We start from the raw sequence: 11,203 nt of genomic DNA, 5'->3' as shown, positions 1-11,203 counted from the left end.
TTTGTGGAGCGGCTCTGGTAGGGTGGACTACGGTGTGGGCGAAGCGGATCTGTGGCCGTGGACGAGGGCGTAGGTGAAGCTGCTCCAGTGGTTGGGTTAAGGATGGTGTCAACGATGCAGATCTACGGCCATGGACGGGGCGTCAGAAGCTGCTCCGGTAGGTTGGATGAGTGTGCGAGGAAGCGGATCTGAGGCCGTGGACTTGTGAGTTGGCAAAGCGGCCCCGGTAGGGTTGAAAATGGTATAGGCGAAGCTACTCCGGTGGGGTTGACGATGTTGTCGGCGAAGCGGCTCCGGTAGGGTTGAGGAAGGTGTCGCCGAAGAGGATCAGAGGCCGTCGACGGGGGCGTCGGTGGGGCGGCTCCGGGGGGTGTGGACGAAGCGTCTCCGGTGGGAGTACGAATGAGCCGTTGCAAATGCGTTGCCGTTGACGAGAGTACTAGCGAAGCAGATCCGGCGCCGTGGACAAGGCCGGCACTAAATGGGCTGTGGTATGGTGGTGGATGAGCAGTCTACTTGTTTCTAGGGGAGGTGGGAGGGGTAGATGCGGCCACAGAAGCAGATCCGGCGAGGTGGACACTGTTAGAAATATGCCCTAGAGGCAATAATAAATTGGTTATTATTATATTTCCTTGTTCATGATAATCGTTTATTATCCATGCTAAAATTGTATTGATAGGAAACTCAGATACATGTGTGGATACATAGACAACACCATGTCCCTAGTAAGCCTCTAGTTGACTAGCTCGTTGATCAATAGATGGTTACGGTTTCCTGACCATGGACATTGGATGTCGTTGATAACGGGATCACATCATTAGGAGAATGATGTGATGGACAAGACCCAATCCTAAGCCTAGCACAAGATCGTGTAGTTCATCTGCTAAAGCTTTTCTAATGTCAAGTATCATTTCCTTAGACCATGAGATTGTGCAACTCCCGGATACCATAGGAATGCTTTGGGTGTACCAAACGTCACAACGTAACTGGGTGGCTATAAAGGTGCACTACAGGTATCTCCGAAAGTGTCTGTTGGGTTGGCACGAATCGAGACTGGGATTTGTCACTCCGTGTAAATGGAGAGGTATCTCTGGGCCCACTCGGTAGGACATCATCATAATGTGCACAATGTAACCAAGGAGTTGATCACGGGTTGATGTGTTACGGAAGGAGTAAAGAGACTTGCCGGTAACGAGATTGAACAAGGTATCAGGATACCGACGATCGAATCTCGGGCAAGTACTATACCGGTAGACAAAGGGAATTGTATACGGGATTGATTGAATCCTTGACATTGTGGTTCATCCGATGAGATCATCGTGGAACATGTGGGAGCCAACATGGGTATCCAGATCCCGTTGTTGGTTATTGGCTGGAGATATGTCTCGGTCATGACTGCATGGTTCCCGAGCCCGTAGGGTCTACACACTTAAGGTTCGATGACGCTAGGGTTATAGGGAAAGTATGTACGCGGTTACCAAATGTTGTTCGGAGTCCCGGATGAGATCCCGGACGTCACGAGGAGTTCCGGAATGGTCCGGAGGTAAAGACTGATATATAGGAAGTGAGGATTTGGCCACCGGAAGTGTTCCGGGCATCACCGGTAATGTACCGGGACCACCGGAAGGGTCCGGGGGTCCACCGGGAGGGGCCACCAGCCCCAGAGGCTTGCGTGGGCCAATAGTGGGAAGGGACCAGCCCCTAGGTGGGCTGGGGCGCCCCCCACCAAGGCCCAAGGCGCCTCAAGAGAAGATGGGGGCAAACCCTAGGGCAGATGGGCCCTAAGGCCCACCCCAGGTGCGCCTCCCCCTCTCCCCCCTTTGGCCGCCACCCTAGATGGGTTCTGGGGCTGCCGCACCCCTTGGGGTGGGAACCCTAGAGGGGGCGCAACCCCCTCCCCTCCCCCTATATATAGTTGAGGTCTAGGGGCTGCCCAATACACGAGTTATTCTCTCCCAGGCGCAGCCATACCTCTCTCCCTCCTCGTCTCTCGTAGTGCTTGGCGAAGCCCTGCTGGAGTTCCGCGCTCCTCCACCACCACCACGCCGTCGTGCTGCTGCTGGACGGAGTCTTCCCCAACTTCTCCTTCTCCCCTTGCTGGATCAAGGCGTGGGAGACGTCACCGGGCTGCACGTGTGTTGAACGCGGAGACGTCGTGGTTCGGCGCTTAGATCGGAATCAACCGCGATCTGAATCGCTACGAATACGACTCCTTCATCCGCGTTCTTGCAACGCTTCCGCTTAGCGATCTACAATGGTATGTAGATGCACTCGCCTTCCCCTCGGTGCTAGATTACTCCATAGATTGATCTTGGTGATGCGTAGAAAATTTTAAATTTCTGCTACGATCCCCAACAGTGGCATCATCAGCTAGGTCTATGCGTAGTTTCTATGCACGAGTAGAACACAAAGTAGTTGTGGTCGTCGATTTTGTCTATTTACTTGCCGTTACTAGTCTTATCTTGATTCGGCGGCATCGTGGGATGAAGAGGCCCGGACCGACCTTACACGTACACTTACGTGAGACAGGTTCCACCGACTGACATGCACTAGTTGCATAAGGTGGCTAGCGGGTGTCTGTCTCTCCCACTTTAGTCGGATCGGATTCGATGAAAAGGGTCCTTATGAAGGGTAAATAGAAATTGGCATATCACGTTGTGGTTTTGGCGTAGGTAAGAAACGTTCTTGCTAAGAAACCTATAGCAGCCACGTAAAAATTTGCAACAAAAATTAGAGGACCTCTAACTTGTTTTTGCAGCATATGCCGTGTGATGTGATATGGCCAAAAGAATGTGATGAATGATATATGTGATGTATGAGATTGATCATGTTCTTGTAATAGGAATCACGACTTGCATGTCGATGAGTATGACAACCGGCAGGAGCCTTAGGAGTTGTCTTAATTTATTTATGACCTGCGTGTCAACATAAACGTCATGTAATTACTTTACTTTTTTGCTAAACCGTTAGCCATAGTAGTAGAAGTAATAGATGACGAGACAACTTCATGAAGACACGATGATGGAGATCATGATGATGGAGATCATGGTGTCATGCCGGTGACGACGATGATCATGGCGCCCCGAAGATGGAGATCAAAAAGGAGCAAAATGATATTGGCCATATCATGTCACTATTAGATTGCATGTGATGTTTATCATGTTTTACATCTTATTTGCTTAGAACGACGGTAGCTTAAATAAGATGATCCCTCACTAAAATTTCAAGAAAAGTGTTCTTCCTAACTGTGCACCGTTGCGAAGGTTCGTTGTTTCAAAGCACCACGTGATGATCGGGTGTGATAGATTCTAACGTTCGAATACAACGGGTGTTGACGAGCCTAGCATGTACAGACATGGCCTCGGAACACATGCGAAACACTTAGGTTGACTTGACGAGCCTAGCATGTACAGACATGGCCTCGGAACACGGAAGACCGAAAGGTCGAACATGAGTCGTATAGAAGATATGATCAACATGAAGATGTTCACCGATGATGACTAGTCCGTCTCACGTGATGATCGGACACGGGCTAGTCGATTCGGATCATGTATCACTTAGATGACTAGAGGGATGTCTATTTAAGTGGGAGTTCATTAAATAATTTGATTAGATGAACTTAATTATCATGAACATAGTCTAAATTGTCTTTGCAAATATGTTGTAGATCAATAGCTCGCGTTGTAGCTCCGTGTTTCAATACGTTCCTAGAGAAAGATTAAGTTGAAAGAAATTGTAAGCATTGACGCGGACTCGGTCCGTTGCCTGAGGAGTGTCCTAACTGCTACACAGAAGGCTTATGTCTTTGATGCACCGCTCGGTGTGCCAACCCCTCCAGCGTCGTCTGTGGATGTTATGAACATCTAACAGATACGTCCTGATGACTACTTGATAGTTAAGTGCACCATACTTTACGGCTTAGAATTGGGATTCCAATGACGTTTTGAACGCCATAGAACATATGAGATGTTCCAAGAGCTGAAATTGGGATTTCAGGCTCATGCCCGTGTTGAGAGGTATGAGACCTCTGACAAGTTCCTTGCCTACAAGATGGAGGAGAATAGCTCAGCTAGTGAGCATGTGCTCAGAATGTCTAGGTGCTACAATCACTTGAATCAAGTGGGAGTTAAACTTCCAGATAAGATAGTGATTGATAGAGTTCTCTAGTCACTATCACTAAGCTACTAGATCTTCGTGATGAACTATGACATGCAAGGGATGGAGATGATCCCGGAGCTATTCGCAGTGCTTAAGACCGCAAAAAGTAGAAATCAAGAAGGAGCATCAAGTGTTGATGGTTTAACAAGACCACTGGTTTCAAGAAGGGCAAGGGCTAGAAGGGAAACTTCATGAATGGTAAACCAGCTGCCGCTCCAATGAAGGAACCCAAGGTTGAACCCAAACCCGAGACTAAGTGCTTCTATTGTAAGGGGAACGGTCACTGGTAGCGGAACTACCCCAAATGCATGGTAGATAAGAAGGCTGGCAACTTCAACAAAGTATATACGTGTTATTAATGTGTACCTTACTAGTACTCCTGGTAGCACCTAGGTATTGGATACCGGTTCAGTTGCTATTATTGGTGACTTGAAGCAAAAGCTACGGACTAAACGGAGACTTGCTAAGGGCGAGGTGACGATGTGTGTTGGAAGTGTTTCCAAAGTTGATGAGATCACCATCGCACGCTCCATCTGCCTTCGGGATTAGTATTGGACCTAGATAAATGTTATCAGGTGTCTACGTTGAGCGTGAATATGATTAGATCATGTTCATTGCAATACGGCTATTCATTTAAGTTAGAAAATAATGGTTATTCTGTTTACATGAATAATACCTTTCATGGTCATGCACCCTATGTGAATGGTTCATTAAATCTCGGTCGTGGTAATACACATGTTCACGCCAAAAAGATGTAGAGTTAATAATGATAGTACCGCTTTCTTGTGACACTGCCGCTTAGGTCATTTTGGCATAAAATGCATGAAGAAACTCCATGCTGATGGATGTTTGGAGTCACTTGATTTTGAATCGCTTGACACATGCGAGCCATGCCTCATGGGCAGGATAACTAAGATCCCGTTTTCAGGTACAATGAAACGGGCAAGTGACTTGTTGGAAATCATACATGCTGATGTGCTTGATCCAATGAGAATTAAGGCGTGTGGTGGATATCGTTATTTTCTCATCTTCATTGACGATTTGAGTAGATATGGGTATATTTACTTAATGAAGCACAAGTCTGACACGTTTGAAAAGTTCAAGCAATTTTAGAGTGAAGTTAAGAACCATCATAACAAGAAGATCAAATTCCTACGATCTCATCGAGGGAGAATTTCTGAGTTATGAGTTTGGCAATCACTTAAGACATTGTGGAATTGTTTCACAGTTGAAGCCACCTGGAACACCACAGCGAAATGGTGTGTCCGGACGTCGTAATCGAACCTTATGAGATATGGTGCGATCTATGATGTCTCTTAGCGATCTACCGCTATCATTTTGAGGTTATGCGTTAGAGACAGCTGCATTCACTTTAGACAGGGCACCATCTAAGTCCGTTGAGACGACGTCATATGAACATTGGTTTGGCAAGAAACCAAAGTTGTCGTTTCTTAATTTTTGGGGCTGCGATGCTTAAGGCTTCAGCCGGAGAAGCTCAAACCCAAAGCGGACAAACACATCTTCATAGGATACCCAAAGGTGACAGTTGGGTATACCTTCTATCTTAGATCTGAGGGCAAATTGTTTGTCATAAGAACGGGTCCTTTCTCGAGAAGGTTTCTCTCGAAAGAATTGAGTGGGAGGAAGATAGAACTTGATGAGGTTGTTGAACCTCTACTTCAACCGGAAAGTAGTGCAACATAGAAAGATGTTTCTGTGGCGCCTACGTCTGTTGAAGAGGAAGTTAGTGATAGTGATCATGAAGCTTCGGATCAAGTTGCTATCGAACCTCGTAGGTCGACAATGATATGTACTACTCCTGAGTGGTACGGTAATCCTGTCTTAGATATCATGTTGTTAGACAACAATGAACCTACGAGCTATGGAGAAGCAATGGTGGGCCCGTATTCCGACAAATGGTTAGAAGCCATGAAATCTGAGATAGGATCCATGTATCAGAACAAAGTATGGACTTTGGTGGACTTGCCCGATGATCGGTAAGCCATTGAGATAAATGGATCTTTAAGAAGAAGACGGACGTGGACGGTGATGTTACCGTCTATGAAGCTCGACTTGTGGCAAAGAGTTTTTCACAAGTTCAAGGAGTTGACTACGATGAGATTTTCTCACCCGTAGCGATGCTTAAGTCCGTCGGATTCATGTTAGCATTAGCTGTATTTTTCGATTATGAAGTCTGACAGATGGATGTCAAAACAAGTTTTCTTACCAGTTTTCGTAAGAAAAAGTTGTATGTGATACAATCAAAGGTTTTGTCGATCCTAAGGATGCTAAAAGGTATGCTGGCTCCAGCGATCCTTCTATGGATTAGAGCAAGCATCTCGGAGTCGGAATATATGCATTGATGGAGTGATCAAAGTTTTTAGGTTTATACAATGTTTGCTAGAAACTTGTATTTACAAGAAAGTGAGTGGGAGCACTACAACATTTCTGATAAGTATATGTGGATGATATATTGTTGATCCAAAATGATGTAGAATTTCTGGAAAGCATAAACGGTTGTTTGAAAAGTGTTTTTCAAAGGAAGACCTGGATAAAGCTGCTTACATATTGGGCATCAAGATCTATAGAGATAGATCAAGACGCCCGATGATACTTTCAAAAGAACACACACCTTTGACATGATTTTGAAGGAGTTCAAAATAGATCAGTCAAAGAAGGAGTTCTTACCTGAGTTGTAAGGTGTGAAGTTGAGTAAGACTCAAAGCTTGATCACGGCAGAAGAAAGAGGAAGGACGAAGGTCGTCCCCTATGCTTTTGTCATAGGCTCTATACGGTATGCCATGCTGAGTACCGCACCTGATTTGTGCCTTGCCACATGTCTGGCAAGAGGGTACAAAGGTGATCCAGGAGTGGATCACTGGACAGTGGTCAAAATTGTCCTTAGAGGAATAAGGAAATATTTCTCGGTTATGGAGGTGATAAAGAGTTCCACGTTAAGAGTTACGTCGATGCAAGCTTTAACACCTATCCGGATGACTATGAGTAGAAAAACCGGATATGTATAATGGAGCAACCATTTGGAATAGCTCCAAGTGGAACGTGGTAGCAGCATCTACGATATGACATAAAGTTTTAGGAAGTACATGCGGATCTGATTGTTGCAGTCCCGTTGACTATAACCTCTCTCACAAGCATAACATGATCAAACCCAGAACTCATTGAGTGTTAATCACATAGTGATGTGAACTAGATTATTGACTCTAGTAAACTCTTTGGATGTTCGTCACATGGTGATGTGACCTCTGAGTGTTAATCACATGGCGATGTGAACTAGATTATTGACTCTAGTGCAAGTGGGAGACTGTTAGAAATATGCCCTAGAGGCAATAATAAATTGGTTATTATTATATTTCCTTGTTCATGATAATCGTTTATTATCCATGCTAAAATTGTATTGATAGGAAACTCAGATACATGTGTGGATACATAGACAACACCATGTCCCTAGTAAGCCTCTAGTTGACTAGCTCGTTGATCAATAGATGGTTACGGTTTCCTGACCATGGACATTGGATGTCGTTGATAACAGGATCACATCATTAGGAGAATGATGTGATGGACAAGACCCAATCCTAAGCCTAGCACAAGATCGTGTAGTTCATCTGCTAAAGCTTTTCTAATGTCAAGTATCATTTCCTTAGACCATGAGATTGTGCAACTCCCGGATACCGTAGGAATGCTTTGGGTGTACCAAGCGTCACAACGTAACTGGGTGGCTATAAAGGTGCACTACAGCTATCTCCGAAAGTGTCTGTTGGGTTGGCACGAATCGAGACTGGGATTTGTCACTCCGTGTAAATGGAGAGGTATTTCTGGGCCCACTCGGTAGGACATCATCATAATGTGCACAATGTGACCAAGGAGTTGATCACGGGATGATGTGTTACGGAACGAGTAAAGAGACTTGGCGGTAATGAGATTGAACAAGGTATCGGGATACCGACGATCGAATCTCGGGCAAGTACTATACCGGTAGACAAAGGGAATTGTATACGGGATTGATTGAATCCTTGACATCGTGGTTCATCCGATGAGATCATCGTGGAACATGTGGGAGCCAACATGGGTATCCAGATCCCGCTGTTGGTTATTGGCCGGAGATATGTCTCGGTCATGACTGCATGGTTCCCGAGCCCTTAGGGTCTACACACTTAATGTTGTTCGGAGTCCCGGATGAGATCCCGGACATCACGAGGAGTTCCGGAATGGTCCGGAGGTAAAGATTGATATATAGGAAGTGAGGATTTGGCCACCGGAAGTGTTCCGGGCATCACCGGTAATGTACCGGGACCACCGGAAGGGTCCGGGGGTCCACCGGGAGGGGCCACCAGCCCCAGAGGCTTGCGTGGGCCAATAGTGGGAAGGGACCAGCCCCTAGGTGGGCTGGGGCGCCCCCCACCAAGGCCCAAGGCGCCTCAAGAGAAGATGGGGGCAAACCCTAGGGCAGATGGGCCCTAAGGCCCACCCCAGGTGCGCCTCCCCCTCTCCCCCCTTTGGCCGCCACCCTAGATGGGTTCTGGGGCTGCCGCACCCCTTGGGGTGGGAACCCTAGAGGGGGCGCAACCCCCTCCCCTCCCCCTATATATAGTTGAGGTCTAGGGGCTGCCCAATACACGAGTTATTCTCTCCCAGGCGCAGCCATACCTCTCTCCCTCCTCGTCTCTCGTAGTGCTTGGCGAAGCCCTGCTGGAGTTCCGCGCTCCTCCACCACCACCACGCCGTCGTGCTGCTGCTGGACGGAGTCTTCCCCAACTTCTCCTTCTCCCCTTGCTGGATCAAGGCGTGGGAGACGTCACCAGGCTGCACGTGTGTTGAATGCGGAGGCGCCGTGGTTCGGCGCTTAGATCGGAATCAACCGCGATCTGAATCGCTACGAGTACGACTCCTTCATCCGCGTTCTTGCAACGCTTCCGCTTAGCGATCTACAATGGTATGTAGATGCACTCCCCTTCCCCTCGGTGCTAGATTACTCCATAGATTGATCTTGGTGATGCGTAGAAAATTTTAAATTTCTGCAACGATCCCCAACAGACGCCGCTGGCAGTGAATGGGCTCTGGTACGCCGGTGGATGAGCAGTCTAGGATTTCGAGAGGGGAGGGGAGAAAGGCCGATGAAGTACGGACGGCGTGATGTGAGATGCTCTGGTGCTGTGGAGTTAGTCGTTTTTGCGGGAGGGGGAGAGGAAATGGGGGTGCCGTGTAGTGGGGGAACCGGAAGTTACCAAAGCAACCCCGACCTATTATGTAGATGAGGGCGGTATTGTAACTGTTGGTCTCCGTGCACCAAGGACAAAAGGGAAATTTCGCATGCTAAAGACTAAGGTGGCGGAAATTTTAGAAGGAGGCGGGAGATTTTGCCGCCCGCGGGATCGTTCGTATCCAGTTTCAACTAATTTTGGACCGTGCCAGCGGGAAGGTCATGCGAGACTATGTACACGGGGCACGCGTCAGCAGTTAATAACTGGTGTGTCCACCCCAGAAAAAAAGACAATAACGCGGGATGATGCGCCGATAACTTGGACGTTCACACGGGCGCGGCCAATCATACGGGTGTAGTGGCGCGTTCACAAAAAAAGGGATCGAACGCTCAGCCTATGTATTTCTCGTGTAAATAGATAATTTAGTGCAATTGGTTATTTACTTTAAACATAATGCATTGACGTGTTAGTGTAGAGGCGCACAAAAAGAAGTCCGCTACTTAAAACTGTTACCTCATATGATTACATAGCCCCCGTTTCATAAATTGAGTACCGTTGAATTCATATATGAATATTACATATATTACTTCATAATAGAACCTTAAATCATCCAAGACTAATGATTTTGAATGCAAGAGTAACAATGGTGCATGTACATGATAGCTACATTGGTTGTTTGAAGAAACATCACCGTAACTTTGATATGCACAACTGAAAAGGTTTATTTAAATAGAAAAAATGTGATATGTGAGTGTCCAATCTTTATAGCGTTGAATCGATATTGTACCTTTGGCCACGATACAAAGTTGGTATTGATTTATGTTCAAGCGATGCACATCCACGATCGCTAGATAGTGTTACGTGAATGAATTGTGAAATCTCTCTCACACGCATACATATCTCATTTCCTTGTGGTCATCGGAATCACACACGCGCACTTCATGTATTTCTGTCCCTCCGTCAAGGTTAGAATTCATCTTTCTACCCCGTCCTACAAGTCTCTCACACAGAAACACACACGCTCTCTCTGTCGAACACGCCCACCCCTTTAATTCCGCCCACCCACAGCCACTAATGTCTCAAAGTATAATAATGTCTCTCACACATATGCATAAGGTTAACTCGAGTTCCGGAACCATATGAATACATACAATGGGATTCCAACTGAGCACCTTTTGTTTTGAGATTTCGCTCTCTCTCTCTCTCCAACACATTGTTTCTCACTTCATTTTTTCCGGCACTTGCATGCACACAATTTTGTTTATCTTCGTGATGCTTTAAGTATGCCTCGCACAAATGCTATCTACATATCCCTTAATATAGCTAGATATGTGTCACACAAACTCCTTCTCCCTACTAGCAAGATGCCCATGCGTTGCACCGAACATCAAGATGCATTTGTATGAGTAGTTTATCTTGTGGGAGAAAAGGATGAACGAGGGAATGCCTTATTTGCAAATGCGGAGAGGGGTGTGGGTATCTTTTTGCAAAATTGCCACAGTTTCCTTCCTATCCGTCGGGTATAAATCGGATGGCCTATATTGCAGGATGGCAGGAACACCATCATCACCAACTCTGTTTTTTATAAGAGTAGGGATATGTAAGTGTCACTGCCCCCCCCCCGCCCCCCCGACACACACACCCACACCCACACAACCACACACACACACTTCCCAACACCGAAGGAGTAGGGTGACACCTCGATCTTGATACTAATCTATCGACTGGCTTCTCTCTCAAACACACACACATGCACACACACTACCCGACACCGAAGGAGTAGGGCGGCACCTCGATCTTGATAGTAATCTATCTACTCCTCTTTC

The sequence above is a fragment of the Triticum aestivum genome, chromosome 4D (genome assembly GCF_018294505.1).
Source record: "Triticum aestivum cultivar Chinese Spring chromosome 4D, IWGSC CS RefSeq v2.1, whole genome shotgun sequence".
Taxonomy (NCBI): domain Eukaryota; kingdom Viridiplantae; phylum Streptophyta; class Magnoliopsida; order Poales; family Poaceae; genus Triticum; species Triticum aestivum.
The sequence above is the reverse complement of the archived record's forward strand: the minus strand, read 5'-3'. Positions refer to the sequence as shown.